This window comes from Cupressus sempervirens, chromosome 2 (genome assembly GCF_028749045.1).
Source record: "Cupressus sempervirens isolate cs-2001-9-10 chromosome 2, ASM2874904v1, whole genome shotgun sequence".
Lineage (NCBI taxonomy): Eukaryota > Viridiplantae > Streptophyta > Pinopsida > Cupressales > Cupressaceae > Cupressus > Cupressus sempervirens.
Window position 1 is genome coordinate 180,427,667 of NC_143119.1, and position 24,806 is coordinate 180,452,472.

A 24,806-nucleotide genomic window follows, 5' to 3' on the forward strand; every position below is an offset into this window, starting at 1 on the left:
GTGGAAAGAAGTGCAAAGAGATAGAGAGGAGGAAGGTGAAATGAAGATCACTAGATGGCGGTTGATGGTAACTAAGTTGAAGGCTAAGTTCATTCCTACTAATTAAGAACTATGAAATATTATACCAAGGAGTTCTACAAGTTGACTATTCGGTTTGGACATAGAGAATTGTCAAAGGAGAAAGTAGCTTGATACATTAATGGTTTGAGATTCAAAATCAAAGATGAGGTTGGTATGTTGAAGATTGATTCAGTTGAAGATGCTTATCAGTATTCCTTGGAGGAAGAAGATAAGTTGAGGAGAAAATGTAAAGTTAATTCCAAAGGGAAGGAGAAGCAAGATAAAATAGCTAAACCAAGTGCAAAAGATGAACCAAAACTTTTTGATCAGAAGAGGGAAGACAGAGGTGAGTTTAAGGATACTTGTTTCATATGTCATGAAGAAGGACATGGAGCATATAACTATCCTTAGGCTAGTGAAAAAAGAGTTTTTGTTGTTAATGAGGTTGAACACCCTACTAGTGAACCTGAGCAAGGAGAGAAGTTACTAGCTTGGCAAGTACTGATTGGTTAGAGGACACTAGAATCTTGTCAAAGGAGCAATTTTTTCAGGACGCATTGTAAGTTTGGTGGTAAAGTCTGTAAAGTGATTGTGGATGGTGGCAATACAGATAACCTTGTTGTTGAGGAGATGGTTTAGAAACTTGGTTTGAAGAGAGTAAGAAATCCTTTTCCTTATAGGATTGGTTGGTTTCAAGGTGAGGATGCTTTAGAAGTGAGGGAGTAGTGCCTTATTGATTTCTAGATTGGGTAGTTTAAGGATCAAGTGTTATGTGATATTTTAGACATGAAAAATTGTCATTTGTTGCTTGGTAGACCTTGGTAGTATGATTGCAAGGATGTGCATGATTGTATCAAGAATGTGTTTACAATTGTGATAGGTGGTAGGAAGCATTCCCGGATGCCTTTGTAGAATGAAGAGCTTGGTAGGAGGAACCTAAGTATTGGTAGCCAAGTTGAGCTAAAGGATTATGATAGAGATAGATATTAGTGTGGAATGAAGACCTGCATCACACCAAGGATGGATGTGAAGAAGCAGAAAAATAAGGGAAAGAGTGTAGAAGTTGAGGACTTTGAGGATAGGTATGTGAGGAACCAATTTGGGATTTATATGTTGAATCCCAAAAGATGTTCTTCTAGTTATTAAGAAATTTTTTTTGAACCTAGGGTGTCTGAGGAATGAGCATCCTTGGTTGTCTAAGATATCCTGCATGTTGGGGTGTTCTGGGTTTGGAGTTGGAAGATTTGGTTAGTAAAGATGTGGTATTTGGTCATTATTGGGTAGTTGTTAGTTTTTGTGTTAATCGAGTGACTTGGTTAATGAAGACATTCAACAATTCTTATGGTACTCAAAATGCACTAGGAGATCAGTTCATTCTACAAGGCTTGGTTATACTTGGTGTGTTTGTGAATGAATAGCTCAGTCAATGAAGGGCTCAGTTCTTCTGGAGGACTCAACACATACTTGTGCTAAGTCAATGAAGGAGCTAGTTTATTTCTCGTGGAACGCTAACACTTAGCATCATCTTCTCTAATTCTTTTTTTGGTCTTGGTTTTGTGTTAACCGAGTTGTTTGTGGTCAACCAAATTATGCATTTAATTTGGGTTATATGTATATAATTTCTATTGTGAGCTGACTTATGGCTTACATGGGCATTTAATGTAAGTATTTATTTAATTTATAATTATATAGGCTGACCTATGGATTAGTTGGGTATAATTAGGGGGTCTTGTGGAGTCTTTGGTGATTATTCATCTAGCTTGGAGAACATGATGTAGAGTGAATTTTGAGAAGGGCTAGTAACTGAGGCTTGGGAAACAAGGAGATTTCTTGGTGGGCTTGTGAGCACAAGTTGAGATCTTCCTTGGAGGTTTCTATTAGAGTGTGAATCTAGACTAGCTAGGACTTGGAGTGGATCTTGCAGAACTATTTTTTGTCATTGCTATTGTATTTGACCAAAGCATAGAAGGCCTTACAATCAGGCATATTGCATGTAAACATTTCTTTTATGAATAAAGAGTTTCATTTGGTATCAAATTGTGTGTCTTGTTGTGTTTCTACGGTGTGGTTATTTGCAAGAATATGGATTACCTCCCATAGGGGTACCCTTAGATTCTCTCTTCATCAAACATAAAGGTGTAAAAGAACTAGTAGGAAAGATAAGAAACTAGTGCAAGACCACACTCACATGCAAAGGAGGTAGATTGACCAAAGACTCCTATCAGGGAAAACAACTAGGATCTTCAATTCACAACATAGAGCTGGAGACCAAGACAAAACCATGCAGTAACCAACTAAATAGGGTGGCCAATAGGACCACCATTCTCACTACAAAAGTCAACAATCATCTACTACTATTTGGCTTCTAGGAAACCAAAAATAAGACACTTAACCTCCAAATGAAGGGCACCCACCCTAATAGGCACTAAGAGGGGAAAACCAACTAATTGAGTTAGATACTCTTGTAACACCAAACATATGAAAACATTTGGGTAACTGTAGATGAAATTTTCCCAAATGATAAACTCCACCTCTAAAGGATAGATACTCTCCCCAATATGACTCTAGAAAAAGAAAAAGTGAAGAGAGAAAGGCCTCAAATAAGTTGCAACCATAACATAATAGCCCAGAACTAAGAAAAGTAACACTCTATGAAACTTCTAGCCACCCAAGTCACGAAATCCTAATTTAGGAAATAAAGACACTTCCAACCATTGGCAGGGGAGAAAGATATGTCTCTCTCACCAAGCCAATGGAAGAAGAAAACCCACCAAACAAGGGGAGAAAACAGCTACATGATGAAACCCTACAAAGAGAAATACAAGGTACTAAAAACCTAAAGGATAGAAATAAACAAAATCTAGCCACATCAACCCAACAAGAATCTAAAATGAAACAATTTCTAAGAGAGGAAGCCCACAACCCATAAGATTTGAAGATGTAGGCATGTACAGGTTCAAAATCCACCCAAATGAAGCATCAATCCATTAAGAAGGAAGATCTATAGAAGACAAATGTTCTTGACAAGACTTGAAAAAACAACATTCTAGAAATAGACTACTACCTAGAAAAAACCTACAAGGGAGGATTGTCATCCTCTTCTCCACCATCTTCTATGCAATCTAAAAAGAACAAAATGTTTTAAAATGTCTAAAAACCTAGGACAAGCACCTATCCTACCTCTCTCTGCCATCTTCATTCTCATTTTTTACTATAACTAATAAAGTTAAAGATAAGATAATGGGCTAATTAAATATTTATCTTTTTTTTGAACTTAAAGGCTAGATAAAGTATTATCTCTATATTTATAAAGGAAGAGGAGAACATGGATGAGAAATGGGGAGGCAAAAAGTAGAGAGTATGCTCAATAAGTATTATATCAGTAAACAAAAAAGGTATTGTATTATTTTTTGAAATGAGATTTTATTAACTTTAAAGCAATGCCAAATGTGGAAATGCATATATTTTCAAGAAAACATAGATATTTTTAATCTAGAAAATATTAGTTGCAAAATACACATAAAATAAATTGAGCATATAAATTATCTTTAAAAATATCCAACATTACGCTAAAAAATCCTCTAGAGAAAAAATGATATGCATTATAATGTCACGAAACTTGAATTATTGAAGAACATTTCCTCAATGAAAAATTGTTTAGTTAATACACAAAAAATGAGCTTTTGATAGAGTTTCAATATTACTCATTCTACAAATAGATTCACACAAACACTTGTATCAATAAAAATGATGGACTGTAACCACCAAAACATGAGACCCAATCCTTCATAACATGGTTTACTAACAACTTGATTATCTTCCTTCAGTTTTCCACAAATATAAACAATATAAACTAATTTCTACATAAAAAGACAAGACATGAAATATTATGAATTTTTATTTTTTGAATTCATTATGATAGTTTCTTTATATTTTCAAGGCGATGTCAAGTTCTCCAACACAAGTTTCTATAAATCTATTAAATAATGTGTCTATGTTATTGGGGCCAATTATGCAGTTGATTCTTGTTTAATTAGTGAAATTGGCAATATGGCTTCATTGTGTTATATGTGTTCATACTTTTATAGAAGAATTTAAAGATATTTCATTCAATTCTTTACTATACTTGCCCAAAACATTACCATTTTAAAAATAAAATCTATGAAGAAATATCAAAATTTACATCCTCAATCTTTAGTAATGCTCTATTTGAGCATGGAAAACTTATGATCTCAATATATTTTAATTCAATTAGATTTTTTTTTTAGATTATCTCTTTCCATGTAAAATAATTTGAGCTCCTAAAAAAGAATCTAAATGGAAGATGATGAATTTTCATCACCATAGCTTCTATAGTATCACTTCCAACATGACTTGCTAATAAAAATTCCAAGAGAGACTATCTTCTAATAAAAGTTGGGAACTATGTCAGACTATCCCTTGAATGATACAACTAAAATATTAAAATAAAAGGAAAAATACCACTTACATTTGAAAGGGTCCACTTGAACTCATTCTTGCTGATTTTCTTAAAATATACATATTTAGTTGGTTATAATATCCTTATAGCATGTTACATTGGTTATAGTGTAGATTATTATTTTGAATTTGTATTCCTAAAATGTGATCACACTTTTATGAGTCACTATATCCAAGATTTCTCAAGAATGAGGTCTTGAATGGTGGCTCATAGCTCTCTATTCATGGAGTGCAAGGGTTTGTGATGGAGGTCCTCAGGTTGACATAGTTTGTGCCCATGCAAGAAAATCATAAAACAAGAGATTCAAAGATCAAAATATGAATGCAAATGAAGATGCAAGATAATCTAAATGATAACAATGCAAAGTAATGCAAGAAAAAAATCTAAACTATGAAAGGAAATAACAATGCAAGAATCTATGAAAGAAAATATGGATCTAAGCTAATATGAAAATGCAAAGATGGATCATGATGATGGAAGTCATGAATGCATGAGAGAAGAAGACAAGAAGATAGAAGTTCTCCACAAAAATATTTAATGCTCAAACTCCTCCAAAAATTGCTCTCCAAACCTGCAACATAACAATAGCATAATCATGGATGCCAAAAATGAGGAGAGGGCTCTCCCTTATAAGGACGAATGGATGATTGAGATTAAGAGGCAATAAGATTTAATCAAGGGTGGAGAAAGAATGATCAGTGTGAGACAAAATTCCACCAATGAGAAAAGAGGAGGAAAATTAAATGGAATCCCACTTAGAAATATTTGCATTTAAGTATAGAGGAAAAAAGAATTTATTTATTTTGATTTAATTTATTTGCTTTTTCAAGTGGGTTTAATTTTTATTTTTTTAACTTCCTTTTTCACATGGGATTTTATTTAATTAAAAGGGAGCAAGTTCTTTTAATTAAATAGGAAAAATTTAATTGAATTAAAAGGGGGCTTTTCTCTTAATTAATTAAATGTGGATTAATTATTTAATTAAAAGAGAGGTTTTTTTTTAATTAAATAAGACTTAGGATAAAATGATCAAACCTTAGGAAATATTGAAATAATTGAATTAGTTATAATTTGATCAAATACATTTATTTGAATTGATTTAATAAAATATTGCAAACCATTGATTCAAGAAATTTGATAAATTGAATAATGGGGGCCCATAGTCTAGGCAACCATTTTAGGATGCATACATTTTCCCCTCTTTGACAAATGTGTGATCAATTTGGGAACACATATAGTCAAAGAAAGAAATTCAAGTGCGAGATTGATTTGGGATCAAAAAACAACTCAGATGTGTGGTTGATTTGGGAACACATTAGGACAAAGAATACAAATAAATTTTGACTTAAAAAGGTCAAGGATAAAATAGATAAAATAGAATCAAGGATTGAAGTTGATAGGATCTACCCTCTTGTGATTGAAATTGAAATGAGATAGAGGAGAAACAACAAATTGATGAATTTGATAAAATCTAACAAAAGATAAAGTTCTTGATGTAAGATGACAGATATAAGAATCACAGAACTAAGGTAGATCATCAAGCATGAAATATTATACCCCAAACGTGAATTAGAAGAAAAGAAGTGGGGTAAAAGCAAATAGAAGATAGAAGTTTGGAAGATATGGAAACAAATTTTTTGTAAGAAATATAATGCCCCAAAATCAATCAACTTTTTAAGATAGAAATTTTGATTGAGATCATGAAAGAATATATGGAAATGAAGATAAAAAACATGACCACAATTGATTAAAAGTCCACAAGAAAGATGAAGGGAAAACCGTCTCAAACTTATAATGTAGCCTAAAAATGCAAACTAACATGATTTCTAATAATGCAAAGGTGTACTTGCAAAAGAGAAACCGTAACATAGGATTTTTTGTTCATCATTCATTAGAGAATGTAAAAGAACTTATTTTCATCATTGGGTTGTAATTTGAAGATATGAATGTGATTTATATTGGGTTGTAATTTGATTTCTAACAAGCATCAAAGACATAAAGGTCAAGATGAAATTGATGTTAGCTTACCCAATTTAATGTAGAAAAACCATTCTCACATCAAGGCATAGATGTTAGACTGACTGGAAGAACAGTTATGCAGAAATAGTCAAGGATGATGCCTCAAATCTCCTAAGTGTTTCAAGGGGACAACAAGAGACACTCTAGAGTTTCAAGACCATACCTAAAAGAAGAAAAAATAAAAATATGCCCCATGCCCCAAGTCCTCTAGCTATGCATCCTAGAGAGACTTATCAAAAAAGGACACTCAACGAAAATCAATAATAGTCAACACACAAAGAAAAGATCATGACATAGGTCAAGCATTAAGTGTCATGTTAAAAAATTTAAGTATGTTAATTTATACTAAGTTCTAAGGATAAGGATTGAATGCTTGCAGGTAGTTAAGATCACATGACAAAACTAGGTAAGACCATACTGATAAGTGTTGAAAAACACATGATGTTAGGAGTTGTATTGAAAAATACAATTGGGGCGGTGTCAAAAACCACAATTTGTGAGGTGTCCTAAAGACTAACATAACAAAGAGATCAAAGCTAAAAACAGTATGCCCCCTAGAGAAAGACCAATTCCAAACCAAGGAAACAAGGACAAGGCATGATGGAGAAAGGCCAAAGTGTCGAGGACACATGTTGAGAAGCAAGGTGCAAAGGCCTCAAGTAGCACCCATTTCCAAGTTTTTATATATATATATATGGAATATATAATTTTTTTGGAGATACATCAAAACAGTTATTACTAAGATGATCATTTTTTCAGGACAATTTCCAATTTTTAGAATTTTGATAGTATATCATTTTTTTTTTTGAAATATATCATTTTTTCGGTATTTTTTCAAGATCAGTAAATATGTACAAAAATGCCCCCCAGATAGAATGGGCATCATGGATAGAACTTCTTTAGGTGCAAGACATTGATAGGATTAGGGAGCTACTCTCCCTCTATTATAGATAGTAAATAGGCACCAGACCTAAAAGTTGTTGTAGTAATGTAAGGTCCAAGCCAATTAGGTTCAAATTTACCCTTTTGATCTCTATTCTATTGAAACTTAGGATTTTTATGTAGGACAAGATCTCCCACCTAGAATTCTCTAGGGTGAACCTTTTTGTTGAATGCTTTGACATGTGCTTTTGATAGACCCTCATATGGTCAAATGATGCTTGGTGTTTCTCATCTAGAAGTTCTAACTCTTGAATTCTCATGGCATAGCAGTCTTCATCTGTAACTAGACCTTTGAGGGAAACTCTAAGTGAAGGAATTTCAACCTCTAAAGGTAACACTACTTCAACACCATATGTAAGGGAAAAAGGAGTAGCCCTAGTAGGAGTATAAATACTCGTTCTATAGGCCCATAAAGCTAGATTTATTTGTAAGTGCTAATCCCTACCACTCTTATGAACTATTCTATGTAAGGTTTTGAGAATGGTTTTATTTGATGCTTCTACTTAACCATTTTCTTGTGGGAAGTAAATGGAGGACCAATATTATTTTATCTTGAATTTCTTACAAAGTTGTTTAAGGTCCTTATTTTTAAATTGGCCTCCATTGTTAGTGATAATCTTCAAAGGAACTCCATATCTATAGACAGTATGATTCAAAATAAATAGAGAAACTATCTTGCCTAAGGCAATAGAAAGTGGGACATCTTCTACCCATTTAATGAAATAACTAGTAGCAATGATAATAAACTTGTGTCCACATGATGATTTGGGATGAATCTACTCAACAAGATCAAAGGCCTGATGCTAAAACAACCAATGAGAGATAGAATGAATGAGTTCCATACTTGGAGCATGTATTAGGTTACTATGTTTTTGACACTTTTCACATGACTTTACAAAATCTATTGCATCAATATTCATCATAGGCCAATAGTATCCTACCCTAAGAATTTGCTAAGCCATGGAAAGAACATTGGAATGTAATCCAAAGATGCCCTCATGGATGTCAACTAATGCATTAGTTGACATCCATGAGGGTATCTTTGGAGGACATTCCAATGTTCTCTGACCCCCCCTATACAAATCTTTGGACATAAGGGAATGTCGAGAGGCATTTCAAACAAGATTTTTGTGTTTAGATCAGTTAAAGGTATCAAGTATAATGCCATCATGAAGGTATGAATAAATGGTACCATAATGGGGTGACTCACGACCAATAAGGGTACAAATAACATGACTTTCTTGGGAAGCATAGATAGGGTGATGTAGCTCTTCCACCAAGAATTCAAATCTTGATTCATGTTGCCCTAATTGAAGAAGTGAAGCAAGTGTAGCCATAGCATCAACCACTTTGTTTTTTGCTCTAGGGATTTGTTGAAACAAGACAAACATGAAGTAGCATCTCAAGGAATCAACCATTTTTTTGTAGGGTATCGGTTTCCCATTTTTTGTTGAATAATTGTCATTGACTTGGTTGATTATCAGATTGAATCCTCATAGATGTTTAACTCTATAATTATCCATTCTATAGACATATTAAGTCCATTTGTTAAAGTTTTGTTCATACCCAAATTGACTACTTGTGTTGGTTCAATGAGCACTGAAGATCTATCTTGAAAATAACTAGGGAGGTGATCAAGTACCTCATCCTTAGGTTCCTCAAAGAGTTTATCCACCCTCAGATATGTCCTCTCATTTTATTTTTTTTGGTTTTGACACCACCACATAGTGGTTTTCGCCATCAGAACTTCTATTCTTTTTATTTTAGGACTAAGGTATTTGATGTCTGACTCTGTTATGATGGTAGTTAGTTCACTGGTGGAAGATGACGACATAAAGAAATAGAAGTCTTTTTGGCCATTTTTGTGAACATTTGTCTATAACATACTAAACTTTATCATCTTTTAGTATAAATGTTTTGAACTTTTGATGTATAAAGTATGGACATAGGGCATAAAAATGATAATTGGAATTATATCTAAAAAGGGGTTCATTTTGAGGTAAAAAACTTTCTTCATGAATGTTTGACATGGGTAGATCTTCCTGTAGCCAAAGAGATTGCAAAAACTATTAGTTGAATAATTAATGCCTTTTCTTTGTAAATTAATAAATGCAAATAAATGTTTGCAAGAAGTTTTGTGTGCATTAAATGTTGATTGTAGGAATACAAGCTGAGCTGGAGTTAATAAAAAAAAAACTGGCAAGGAATAGTGCTAAGGCATTGATGGTATTAATGAGAAGCATTATGACATTGTTGTAGCTGGAGACTTGGTGGAAAAGTCAGAAGGGACCTATTTTAATGAATAATGAAGAGGGACCTAATAAAGTGGCTAAGAAAGGAAGCAAACATCAGAGTGATTGGTTAAACATGAAAAACACGATACCTATATTCGTGGAAGTTGTTTAAAGTTAGATAAAAGAGCAGATCTAGCATTTTCTATGATATATATTTGTGAGGAATTTAAGGGATAACTAATGTCTTTATAGTTGCATGCTTGTAGTCTTAAGTTGTAACTAACTTGCCTTCATGAGGAAGTTGTAATTATAGGAGTTTTTTTTTCCTTCCTTTTAAATAAGACCTCATTTGTATCTATGAGGTTAAGTAGTGAGCAAACAAATAGAGTTGATAGACATCTTGTTGTTTTCTCAAGTTATTGTAATACTGCATATTTGAATGAATACATGACTTTCTTGAGTTTCTCTACTTTTGTTTGAGTCAATTTTTTCCTTCATTCTTTCATGGGGGCCACGCAGAAGGTAGAGTTTACTTTAGTAAGTAGGAGTTAGACTCAGTTTTCTAACTTAAGATTAGAACTGTTGTTCCTACAGCCACTAGAAACAGAACCAGTCATTGTTCCTGTAGCAGTAGGTGCATAAATGTATGGTTAAATAACTAGAATTCCCTTCCAAGCATGTGATAGTTTTCTTTCCTTTGGATAAACTAGATTTCCTTAATGGTTATTGCATTAATGGTAGTAGTGACTTTTAACAAAAACTAGAGCATATACTTTGCAGACATCATCTCAAGTTCACACTCCTAGATTGACATTTAATGAAGATCAGCATAGTAGTTTGGTAGTAAGGGATGTCCAATCCTATAACTAAAAAGGTATTATATTGATTAGACATTTTTGGTGCCATTTTCAGGGATGGTGTTAGTCTAGTATTCACTATTGAGTCATTTTATTTCATTTTTAGCATTTTTGCATGCATAGGAGAAGAGACCACCTTGGAAGATTTCTTCCCAACTTCAATCAAGAAGATCTTTTTTATCTTGAACTTGAAGAAAGAGAAGAGAGAGAAGAAATAGAAGAAGAACTATTTGAGAATGTATTTGTAGAAGTACCAAAATGAGTACAATTACCAACCACATCTGAAGAATCCTTCCATTTGAATAATCTTTTTGTTGAGCTAGAATATCAAGATAACCCATTAGCTCTAGTCATTTATCAACCACCACTAGGACATCCAAAAATGGTAGCATCTTAGCCTACCTTTCCCTTTCCAATTCCTCCTTAGCAGGGTAACCAAAATTTGAAAAATATACCCTCAGCCACCCTTCTTGAATTCTATGGCCTTATTACTAAAGATCCAGAAACTTTTCTCTTTGAGTTCAAGATCCTTTGTCGAGGTTATGACTACACAACCGATGCCCATAAGCTGAAATTGTTTCCATCAACTCTCAAAGAATCCACTTTAAGATGGTTCGTGAGTCTAGGTGCCAATGCTATGACAGATTGGCCAACTATGAGTAACTTGTTCCTTAATAAATATAAGGAATATTGTGGAGGCCATGATTTGAAAGCAGATGACATTTATAAAATGTCACAAAAGGAGGATGAGATTTTGGAGGACTATGTTGCCCAGTTCATGTTTAACTTACAATGTAACATGCAACATCAATTGAACGAGAAGTCTCAAAAGCATCTCTTTCCAAAAGGAATGTATGATAGAAGTATGGAAGCTTTAGACTTAATGGCTAGAGGTGACATTACACAGAAGACATGGGCTGAAATCTAGAATATTTTTTTGAACTATTCTAGAGAAACAATAAAAAAAGGATGAGGTTTGAGGGACTTACTCCAAAAAACTCTTGGGGTAAGAGCATCTAAGATAGAACTATCAAACCTATTGTCAGATTTCAAGCAAGATATCACTAATGATGTTGCTACACAATTGGACACCATGCAAGCATGAAGGAAGAAGGATGATGCTAATATTATGTTGGCAGAATATTGCCCCCATTGCAGAGAAAAGAAATGCAACTGTTGATGCAAGCCTATCGCTAGCTTGGAATCACACCATGTGCCTACTAAGTTCAAGGCAATTGATGAAGACGATGAAGTCCTCTATGTTTCTCAACAAACATTTTGGGCTCCAAGATTAGGTATTCCTCAAGACCCACTCCATAATTATGGTGGTAATAGCCAATGAAGACAACAACATGGTAATTATAATAATTGGTAGCAGACTACCCAAGGTTGGCAGCAACCTAACCAAGGTTGACAACAACCCCAACAAGGTTAGCAGCAAACCCAAAAATGACAACAACACTAGCATCAACCAGCCTTGACTCAACCTCCTCAATAGCAAGCTTTAATGCCTCTTGTAGCCAATATAGCCCCTTAAAAATGGCCACACTTACCTACACAACCTGCTCCTAATCCTAATAGTGCAAAACCTTCAGCCTAGCAACAAAGTTATTCCATCACCCTGAATGATATCCATCTATGATCTGAAATAACGCTTGCCTCACCTCAGTAGCCCATTATAATAGAAATAGATAATAAAAATGTTGAGTTAGTGCAAGAACCTACCACCATTGTCTCTCCTACAACCAAGAAACCACCATTTCCTAGTAGGTTAACAGAGCAAGTTCTGCCAAATGAAAATCAAGCTACACTAGATTTGCTTGAGCAACTTAAGCAAATGACAGTAAAAATTCCCTTGCTTGATGCAATAAAGGAAGTACCTACATATTCAAAAGCCATCAAAGAAGCCTATGTTAAAAATTGAGGAAGGAAAAAGAAAGACCCAAAGACTATCCATGTCCTTGGGTAGCTTTCTGATCTTATGCTTGATAACTACAAGATGCCTAAGTATGCAGACCCTAGAAGCCTAGTAGTGACCCTCACCATTCAAGGAGTGCAAGTGAAAAATATCTTAATAGACCTAGGAGCATCCATTAATGTAATGACCAAGGAACTAGTGTCCAAATTAAGCATCATTAGTCTTAGGAAAACACAAACAATCTTGTAGCTAGTAGATAGTTCTACCATCATTCTTGATAGTATGCTAGAAGATGTCACTGTCACATTACATTCATGGGATTATCCGGTTGATTTTGTAGTACAAGGGATATCCTATCATTCTAGGATGACCATGGTTAGCAACAACATATGCTTATAATGCATGTCGATCAGGGAAAATGACTATTTCATATGGAACGGACACTAAAAATTTAACCTTGTATTCTCCTGCTCAGCCTTTGCTGTAGGATGATCAAGTTGTCTGGCCAAATATGGGTGACTCTGATATGGACATAGATTCTATTAAAAAATTGATGATGATCTTATGGGAGTCATTTGTAAACATTAAAGAAGAAGATGATGTCATTTCTTCTATCATATTGAATGAGTATGGAACACAACCTGAGACATCTTGTAAACAAGAGTTTGTCTTAGAAAGCATTCTGCCTTTACTTGCTGAGCTTCATTATTTTGAGTTTGCATAGCTTATGCATTCACTCCTGCCACATGAGATAGATTCATAACCAATTGTGCAAATTTCAATGGCTGAAAAGGTAGTTAAAATAGCAATCATTCCAGGAAGAGAATTAAATATAAGCAAGTCCTTATCTTAGGCACAACATCATAATACTTTACATCTATTAGAAAAGCATGAGGATGCTTTTTCTTGGGAGAATACAAATATGAAAGGTTTGGATCCTACACTCTATACCCATAGGATTTATATCAGTCTGGATTGCAAACCTGTGAGACAACCTCAACATAGGATAAACCTAGCATTAAGGGACATTGTCAAAAATGAATTGCAAAAGCTACTCAATGCTGGCTTCATATATCCTATTTCAGATAGCCAATGGGTGTCACCATTGGTTATTGTTCCCAGAAAAGGAGGAAAATGGTGAGTCTGCATAGATTATAGAGAACTTAACTCGACTACTAAGAAGGATCATTTTCCATTGCCTTTTGTCGATCAAGTTCTTGACAATCTTGTAAGAAAAAAAATACTTTTCATTCTTGGATGGGTTTTGTGGCTACAATCAAATCCAGATAGCACTAATGGATCAAGACAAGACCACATTCACATGTCCATGGGGAACATTTGCTTATGTTGTCCTACCATTTGGTTTGTACAATGCACCTGCAACTTTCCAAAGAGTTGTTATTAGCATTTTTTTGACATATCTGTAGATTGTTTGGAAGTGTATATGGATGATTTCACCACATATGGACAAACATTTGAACAAGCCAAGGAGAATTTCGACAAGGTTTTACAAAGATGCAAAGACTAAAATTTTTCTTTAAATAGTGAAAAGTGTTTTATGATGATGCAAGGAGTGGTGTTAGGACACTTTATTTCCCTTAAAGGAATTGAAGTAGATCCAGCAAAAATAGAAGTCATACACACATTGGCTGTACCAGCAAGATTGAAAGAAGTTAGGAGTTTTCTAAGACATGTAGGGTATTATTGGCATTTTATCAAAGATGTTAGTCAAATTGCAGCACCTTTATATAAACTACTTCGAAAAGATGCAGAGTTTGTATGGGATTCAGATTGTATGAAAGCTTTCTTGTAGCTCAAGGAAGTCCTCTCAACAACACCAGTGCTTCGAGGACCGAATTGGGAGTTACCTTTTCACATACACATAGATGCTTTAGATCATGCCATTGGAGCTATACTTGGCCAAAAGATAGATTCAATAGAACATGCAATTTACTATATCAGCAAAAATCTTCAAGGAGCCAAGGATAACTACATTGTGATGGAGAAAGAATTGCTTGCTATAATTTATGCTCTAAATAAATTCAGACATTGCATTACGGGATACTAAATATTTGTACATACAGATCACTCTACTATCAAATATCTAATGAACAAACTAGCAATCTCTGGATGATTGGCTCGATGGTTATTACTAATGCAAGAATTCAACATCACCATTATTGACAAGCTAGGTAAAGGAAATGTTGTAGCTGATTTCTTTTCTTGTATATGCTGACATTGCCAACTACCTAACTACTAGCAAAGCTCCCCCACATTTCTCTGCAAAAGAAAAATGATTGCTAGTGGAAAAGAGTTTTAACTTTTCATGGATCTCCAAATTCATGTTTTATACTAGACCAGATTAGGTAACTTGAAGATGTCTCAGAGAGGATGAAACTTATTTCATTCTTCATGCTTGTCATAATGAACCCTGTGGTGGCCACTTTTCTAACAAAAGGACTTCCTTAAAAAAATTTGATACAGGTTATTATTCGCCCACACTTCACAAGGATGTAGCCCAATATACAAAAATATGTGATAAATGTCAAAGAATGGGTCGACTGAAAAAAATAGATGAAATGCCTCTGTAGCCACAGATAGTAGTAGAACCATTTGATAAATGGGGAATTGATTTTTTTGGCCCTATTGAACCACCATCATAAGGGAAAAGTTACATACTGGTTTGCACTGATTATGTTACTAAGTGGGCAAAAGAAAAACCCATGAAGCATCCTCATGATAATAATGTTGCAAAGTTTATGTACGAATGTATCTTTACCAAATTTGGTGGTCCAAGAGAATTACAATCAGATCGAGGGCCTTAGTTTACATCTAATCTGATAGCTGCACTCATGGAGGAGTATAAAATTTGGCATGGCAAATCTTCTCCATATCATCCACAAGCCAATGGACAGGTAGAAGTGACAAATAGAGAGCCTCACTAAAATAATGTCTTTGCATCAGAAATATTGGGCAGCTAGACTTCCTAAAGCCTTATGGGTTTACAGAATAGCATGGAAATCCACTACTAGGTTTACACCTTTTCAGCTCCTATATGGGAAGACAACTATTATGCAGATTGAATTTGAACATAAAACTCTGTAAACATCTTTGGAACTTGATACTACCCTTCCTGCAACACAACAAGATCACATTTTGCATCTCAATGAGTTGGATGAATGGAACAAAGTTAGATCTTCATAACACAGAAATAATTCAGAGTCAAAGAAAGCAATGGCATGACAAATTCATTAAAGACAGAGAATTATTTGTTGGTGATTGGGCGCTCCTGTATGATTCATGATATCAACATCACCAAGGAAAATTTCTATCTCTATGGCTTGGTCACTATGAAATCATTGAAATTTTTAACAATGGAGCAGTTCAACTGTCAACAATTGATTCAGTCAAATTCAAACTCCTAGTTAATGGGCATCGCCTGAAGTTATATCATAAACTAGAAACTCGGGAAGATTTTCTTCTACAGTTCAATACAATAGAAACATCTCTTCCTATACCCACTCTATCCAAGTCTCCCACTCAGATACTTGCAGCCCCTTGAATTTATTTTTAAAGCCTTCATAATAAAAATTTCGCATTTCTTTTCCAGCTCATTCCATCCCACCTTCTTGTCTTTCCATCATCATGCCATCTCACTTTCTTTCTCTTGTACGGTACTACTCTGACCATCATTCCTATTGCACCTCAGGTCAGTCACAATTGACCCCTTTGCATTTATTTAATTTATTATTTATTTAGAAAAGCATGTTATTTCAATTTTTGGAATTTGAAATCTTTATGGTATGGCGGGACCTAGTCTTCACTAGGTTGGGGGGAGGGAAAATCAAAATCATGAATGCAAATCAAGGAAAATCTTAAGTTGGCATGTAGGATGTACGGGGAAGGGTCATTTCAGTAATGAGCTAGTTCTCCTTTGTACTTCTAAAATGTGTGAAATAATATAAAGAAGGCTAACCATTAAATCATGATTTCACATAACCCCTCATTAATATGGCATATGTTTTGAGCACGATCTTTATCCTCATTATAGTTTGGTGATTAAAATGCCATCATGAAGTACTGAAGGATGTGATGTTTAGAAAGTATTGAACTATTTTTTTAAAAAAAATTCCCTTTGTTTAAACTCTGTAGCCATCTCCATCCATACTCTCAAATCGCTTGTAGTGAACTTTCCAGTAATAACATTTTTTTTCCAAAAAATATGGGTGGAGAACCTTAGTGGCATGAACCAACAGACCATAGAGTATTACTAGTAGACCCAAAAACATGTGGTTTGTTTCAACAATGAGGTTGGCTAGCTTACTATCTCAGTTTGAAGCAATTTGATCAAGAAATTGCACTCCAATTTCATAATACATTAAGGGATGGATATGCAACTGTTAAGGGCATTTAGATAGGGTTTACAGAGGAGGTGGTGGCAGAAGATTTTAGTTTTCCCACAAATGGAGAATGATGGATAGAGGACATGGATGCACGATGAGAAAAAGAGCAATTCTCAGTACCTGGAGATCCTCAATTGGAGGAAAAGAAAAAGAAAGGTACATTATGATTATCTCTCCCTCTACAATTCATCCACCTTACTAAATTTATCATAAGGTATTTTACCTATGAAGGAATGTATTCCTATTTGTACATTGTTCATTTCAAAATTTTGAGTGGTTTGTGGCATGGTGATTGTTCTATAAATCTCCCAAGTTTACTTTATCATATTATCAAAAGGAAAGCTACCTATGTACAACAAGGAAAAACCCAATCGGTATCCCACCATTGCTTTATTATGGCTATAATTGAAAGGGAGTTGACTAGGCAGCACTTGGGAACATGGGAGGATTTTGTAAAACTCAAGATAGAGGGACCTAAAAGAGGTGGACCTAAAAGTCAAGGAATGGGGGCAAGAGAGAAAATTGTTGTAGGAGTTAGGAAAGTAGTATATAGAATGGCTCAAGAAACTTCAGCTTCTGCATTTGCACCTAAAATTGCAAAAAGGAAAATTCTGCCCACAGAAGCCTCAACTCCTAGAAAGAGAAAATCACACAGAGTTACTATAGAGGAAGGTTCAGAAGAAGTATTCCTAGTATCACAAAAACTTGCACTCAACCTTAATAAAGGGAAATCTATTGATAAGAGTAAGCAACCAATCTCTACCCCACGACGAGTAACCAAATTGTTTGGGGTGGACTCAAAAAAGGAACCTTCCATTCCACTTGTTGATTTAGAAGGTCCACCTCTACAGACCTCAAAACCTAAAACCCATACTCCTAAACATGAAAATGATCTTGAGGAAATTCTTGCAAAGCCAAATAGCCCTATTAATATTGATAGTGACACGGATTCCTCAAAGAAAATAGCATCTAGGTTTGAATAGCCAGGGAGGAAATTGATAATCTACCACTAGAGGAATATCCATCTATTGCACAAGAAATGGTTTAGGAAATTGTTGAAAAATTTTGAGTTAAAATGACTATTGCACCCTATCTTGCAGTCATTGTACCTTCAAAAATAAGTTGATAACACTATTGCCTATCAAAATAACAACTTTCTTGAATGTCAACATTCTCAGGATGATAACACTGTAGACCACCATCATCTTGAGCACCACCTTGAAGATTATAGACCTTTTGTCCATTGTCATACACCATCAAACATTTTTACTCTGTTAACAGTTAGCTTTAGTTTGTACCAATAGTTTCAATGTGAAAAATAAAATTGGGACTTAGAAAGGAAGCAATTTCTCAAAACTATCAGGGAACAAGCACAACAAATTGAAGAGAAGGATAGTTAAATTATGGTCCTGTAGCAACGTGTCACAAAGATTACAGATCTCATTCTAGAGCTTATAAATTGTAGGTCACCATCTCCAGTTTACATACTGTTCCTAAAGGAGCAAATGATTAATTTTCAATTATCTCAAATTACTCGGGGGTTGAACCCTTCCTTGAAAACTCCCCAGGAATTCTATGCAAAATTTAAATCAGTTCTAATGGCTCTACGAAATCTCCTCTATGAGTTATATGTTCATAATCTTGTTTTTCTAGATGATAAAGATTGGAATTCATTATTATATGTGAGATATGTACAGTTTAGGGAAGTTATGTCATGGATGTAGAATGAGATTAGTCGAGAGAACTAGACTGCTCCTTACAGGGAAAAAGAAATGTTTGAACCATTGTACATTTGGCTAGAGGTGCAAAACACTCATAGAGTATTCTTCGATTGGCTTTCTATTAGCAATAATCAAATTGTTGCTACCAAAACTCACCCTATCCGTGAATAGGCATTTCTAGATTGCAAGTAGCATTGTTTTGCAAATGCCCCTAATGCTATACAAGCCTCCCTTCAAAGATAGATCCGATTACTAGAAGATCTAAAAATAGGGGAGTTGCACTCTCCTCAAAATTTGGAGTTGTTCATCAGTAGGATGCCTAGGTATATGATGTTAGGTAGAAGTTAGAAAAATTATTGGGTACCTCTTCGTTTCCGACTACCAATACTCTTGCATCCTATGCTTGGAAAGTATGATTCATTTTGTTGAATATAACATGATTGTTAAAGAACAGAAATGGGAAAGGTTAAAACAAAATCATAGATATTTTAATTACAGAGCTCATGAATTAGGGGAGAAAATAGCCAATGATCTCAAGCTGTAGATGAGGATCAAAAATCTATAGATGCTGAAGAGACCAGCCTCAGGATGATTGGGGGGAAAAATAATGACATGAAGAAATAGATTTCTTTTTGGCCCTTTTTGTGAACATTTGTCTATAACATACTGAACTTTTGATGTATAAAGTATGGACATAGGGCATAAAAATGATAATTGGAATTATATCTAAAAAGGGGTTCAATTTTTGGTAAAAATCTTTCTTTATGAATGTTTGATATGGGTAGATCTTCCTACAGCTGAAGAGATTGCAAAAATTGTTAGTTGAATAATTAATGCCTTTTCTTTGTAAACTAATAAATGCATATAAATTTTTGCAAGAAGTTTTGTGTGCATTAAATGTTGATCACAAGAATACAAGATGAGCTAGAGTTAATCAAAAATAAACTATGAAGGAATAGCGCTAAGGCATTGATAGTATTATGAGAAGCATTATGACACCGTTGCAGCTGAAGACTTAGTAGCAAAGTTAGAAGGGACCTATTTTAATGAATGATGAAGAGGGACCTGATAAAGTGGCTAAGAAAGGAAGCAAGCATCAAAGTGACCAGTTAAACATGCAAATCACAATACTTGGAATGGTGGATGTTGTTTAAAGTCCGATAAAATAGCAGATCTAGCATTTTCTATGATCTATATTTGTGAGGAATTTAAAGGATAACTAATGTCTTTACACTTTCATGCTTGCAGTCTTAAGTTTTAACTAACTTTCCTTCATGAGGAAGTCATAATTATAGGAGTTTTTTGTTTTCCTTCCTTTTAAATAAGACCTCATTTGTATCTATGAGGTTAAGTAGTGAGAAGACATATAGAGTTGATAGACATCTTGTTGTTTTCCCAAGTTATTGTAATACTGCATATTTGAATGAATACATGACTTTGCTGATTTTCTATACTTTTTTATGAGTTGATCGTTTCCTTCATTCTTCCATGGGGGACCATGCAGAAGGTGGAGTTTACTTTAGTAAGTAGGAGTTAGACTCAATTTTCTAAGTTAAGATTAGAACAGCTATTCCTGTAGCCACTGGAAATAGAACCAATCATCGTTCTTGCAGTAGTAGGTGCATAGATGTATGGTTAAATAATTAGAATTCCTTTCCAAGAATTTGATAGTTGTCTTTCCTTTGGATAAACTAGATTTCCTTAATTGTTATTGCATTCAAGGTAGTAGTGACATTTAGCAAAAACTAGAGCATATACTTTGCAAACATCATCCCAAGTTCACACTCCCGGATTGACATTTAATGAAGATCAGCATCATACTTTGGTAGTAAGGGATGTCCAATCCTATAAATAAAAAGGTGTTATATTGATTATATAGAAGAGACTATTGGTTTAGTGGCATTCAAATAGCATGCTATCTCATAATCATTTTGAAACATTAAAAGCTCAAATTTGTAATTGTGTTGCACCAATCAATCAAATCAGGATGAACAAGGGGTCAATCAATGACTAGTTCAAGGTTATGAATATGAATGATATCTCTAGTAACCAAACTATTAGAGTCTATCAAGTAACTTCCTAAACTACCGAAATCAGGATTTGTCCTAACAAGTGAAGAGTTGTCCACTAAGGTAACATATGAGTTCAAATCATCTATTCCTACACATGAATTATCAACTAACTTGGGTTGAGAAATATATGTATGAACAACATCAATGTCCATATCAACTGTAGAGGGCTCTAAGAGGGAGTCCCATTCATACTCATCAGAATCTGTTTCTAAATCTTGACTAGGATACTTATACCATGAAGGCTTGGGACATTTGGACATGGAAGCCTCAATATCATCAAGGGTCACACTCTCTTGTTTTAAATTGGAAAAGTTGTCTCATGAGATGCTAGACTATCTGAATCTCCCCAAAGAAGATTAGTAGAAGGGACCCAATCTTCACACATATCTTGTTGATTTTCCAAATTAGGTATGTACTCTTGTTCTTCTTCACTATCTGACTTATCAATGATAGGAGCAACATTATTGTGATTTTCATATCCTTGGCCAACCAACTCCATAGACTTGCATCCAAAAAGACCATGATCAAGGGGTTCGGCTCTAGCATCCAATCTATCACTAAGAGGGCCATATCTAGGATAACCCATCTTCTTGACAAATGTATACCCTCTTCCATAAGCTTTACAAGAGGGAGTGAGGTTCTCATTGTGCATATACTTCTCTTATGTATAAATCTAGTCTCTAACAACCATGTCTTCTTTCTCATCTTGAATAGGCACTAACGACTATAAAAATTTGTCAAATAATGTCATAGTTGAAGAGGAAGGTTTCATCTCTTGTGAAGGTTTACCATAAGACCTAGGTGAAACTGGTAATGTTGCAAGGGAGTTGAGTTGATATCCCCCTATGCCAAGGTCTATGGATTTGAACTTGTCTTTATATTCATCTAAAGTTACATCAAAATCATCTGCTTCTCTATTGAGGGGAACAAGAGTAATTGCTGAAATTGAGCTAATAGACAAAGTATTATCCCTAGGTATACAAATCTCTGTTCCATTGTAAGGGAACCTAACACATTGATAATAGGTAGATGTCTTTTCTTTCATATCATGAATCCATGGTCTACCAAGTAAAATATTGTATGGAAGGGGTCCAACATCAACTATTTGGAATAAAATATCTTTTTCAATAGGATCAACCCTAATGGGAAGGATGGCCAACCTCTTTGAACTTCTCCATGCCTCATCATAGGCTTTGATAATAATCTTTTTGGTAGTATCAAAAACTTGTTCAGAATATCCTAATGTCTTTGAAAGACTCAAAGAACAAATATTAAGCCCAAGCCCTGATTTATAAACACACGCCTAACACGGATCCTATGGATCATGACCTCAACATGAAGGGCAAGTTTGTGTGGATGGTTCAAAGATTTATCATCTTCCTCCAAAAAGGAAAGGTAATGACGGCTAGCAATATGATTAGCCATGTTTTGGAATTGATCGACATTTAAATTTTTGGGGACATTTGCCATGCACAAAGCATCCTCAAGGACTTGTTTTTGTCTCAAAGACAACTCTAAAAGCTCAAAGATCAAAATTTGAGTGGCATTTCTTTACACTTAATCAAAAAGATTATAATTCAACCTAGGATTGACCACTGGTCTTGAAGGAACATACTTGGATTGCAGTTTTTTTGGCTTACCTGGTTGGTTTGAACTAGGTCCTTTGATGACAAGGGGACCTTGACTTCATGTAATAACATTAAGACTTTGAGAAGACACTTGCTTAGGTTCTCTTGAGTAGTTTGAATTGGGTCCTCTAATAATAAGGGGACCTTGAGATGACTCTCTAGATTGAGCACCCCTTAGCACCAAAATGGGTTTTTTACCAAGGATAGGAGAGTTCAAATTTAAATCATTACTGCAAGGATCTTTATCTTTTATCATATTGACACTTTCTTCTACAACCTCAAGCATATTGATAACATTTTCTGCACTTGCATAAATGTAATTGATTGTAGCCTCACCATTTTTAGGTTGGGAAGCTTCCCTTTCTCATTTTTGGACAAAGGCTCTTTGAATGATGTGTAACAAACATCGGTATTTAATCCATCTATTTCATGTTTTCCATTCTGAATAAGATCTTGAACAATATGCTTAAATTTCCCATAGTTTTCAATATCATGTCCAATGTCATTGTGAAGCTTGCAATAGGCCTTCTCATCCCACCACCATGGCTTAACTTTATGTATGCATAACTTTGTGGCATCATAAGGGCACACAAGATTATGAGAAAGGAGCTTTGTGAATATCTCTTCATATGACTCACCCAATTGTGTAAAGTTGCATTTGTCTCTTTTAGGCCTTTCTTGATATCTTGGCTTGTTACTTTGTTGGTAAGCAATAGCCAAATGGAGAACAACTTGGTCTTTAGGCTTAGAGGAATCCACAACTCCATAATTAACCACTTGTTTGTTCTTATTCCAATATGTGGGTAAGTGCAAGAAGTTGGGTGTCACTTTTGGGCAAAAAGTGGAAGTGTATTGCCTATTTTTGAATTTTTTTCATAGATGTCAAAATTTGAGGCATTTAGAGATTGAATATTAAAAAACTTCAAAAATAAAATTTTTAGTGTTCAAAATCTAGTTTTTGAATATGTAATTTATTTGTGTATCCATATGATAGATTTTGTTTCTTGTATGTATCTTTAAAAACCACTTTTTCAAAATGCATGTGTTAGGACCATACCACACTTTTGTATAGACACCATAATTTGACACAAATAAATGAATTTTTGTAAATCCTTTTAAAGGGAGTTACCTAATGCACCTAAGATTGATGAAAATATTTTTTATTGAATATTTTTTTTTAAATTAATTATTATTGGCTATAAAGGTAAATTTTAAAACCTCTTAGGTACAGATACCATAATTTGTTCAAAATTTCACTTTTTTTCAAATTTTTTTTTTAAAACCTCAAAAGAATTGTATGTAGATTGATGAGATACAAATTAATTTTTAAAAAATTATAAAATAAAAATTTTATTAAAGTTTTAGTGAACTTCACTATTTTACATTTAGGTACTGCCTTTTATTAAAAAAAATGCAAAAATAGTAAATAAAATCATAGCATTATAAAATTTGTATTTCTAAAATTAGGACAATGAGAACTCTAATGGGTTTTTGTTTCATAAAAAAATTTAATCAGGAAGACCCTCTAAAAATTATGGCAAGGCGTGAATTTGTTAGTTTAATGCCTTAGCCAAATCTTGAGAGGTCAAGGCATAGGCTTGATCTCACCAAGCCTATCTCGAACCAATTTTCAAGGTGGGAGAAAAAAAAATCTCACCCAATGTTGTAAGAAATGAGCACCCAGTATTTGAAATTCAAAAAATGGGTACCCATTTTGAAAATGTCAAATCAACATACAAAATCCCCCCAAAAACAAAATTTTAATTTTTTAGAAATAGGTACCCATTTCTTAAAAATAATTTTTTTTTATGTTTTCAAAAATGGGTACCTGATTTTTAAAAAGACAGGTGCTTGATTTTTTTAAAAATGGGTGCCCATTTTTTAAATTTAGGATCAGGTGCTCGAGCCTAAAATGGGTACCCATTTCTAAAGGAGCATGATCTCAATCTACAAACTTTCATGGGATTGAGACCCAACTCCTTGCTTCTACCTATGTGTTCTTTCCTTTATCATTGTTATTGTTTTTATTTTGACCATTGTTGTTTCTATTGTTTTTTCAAAATACCATGCTCTCTCAAAACATCCTCAATTCTAAATGCAACTTTAACCATGGTATCAAAGAACTCAAAAACAATCTTCTTAACTTTGTACTTCATCTCAAGAACCATGTGACTAATAAGGATTTCAATATTTTTTTTCTCAGGAATAGTCCAAGAATAGCGAGAGCACTATCATCTCCATCTTTGCAAGAAAGTAACAAAGGATTATCCTTGATTTTGTTTTGTGTGACATAAGTCCAATAGCGAGACCAATCATGAAAGATTGTATGTAAAATGTTGAAAAAATCTAAGAATTAACTCAGGGAACATCTTAATAGGAAGAGCTATATTGGTAAACCATTCCATTTCTTGACCCTTAAAACTCCTCGGAAGTAATCTCATAAGATATGAGTCCTTGTGATGAAACTCAAAA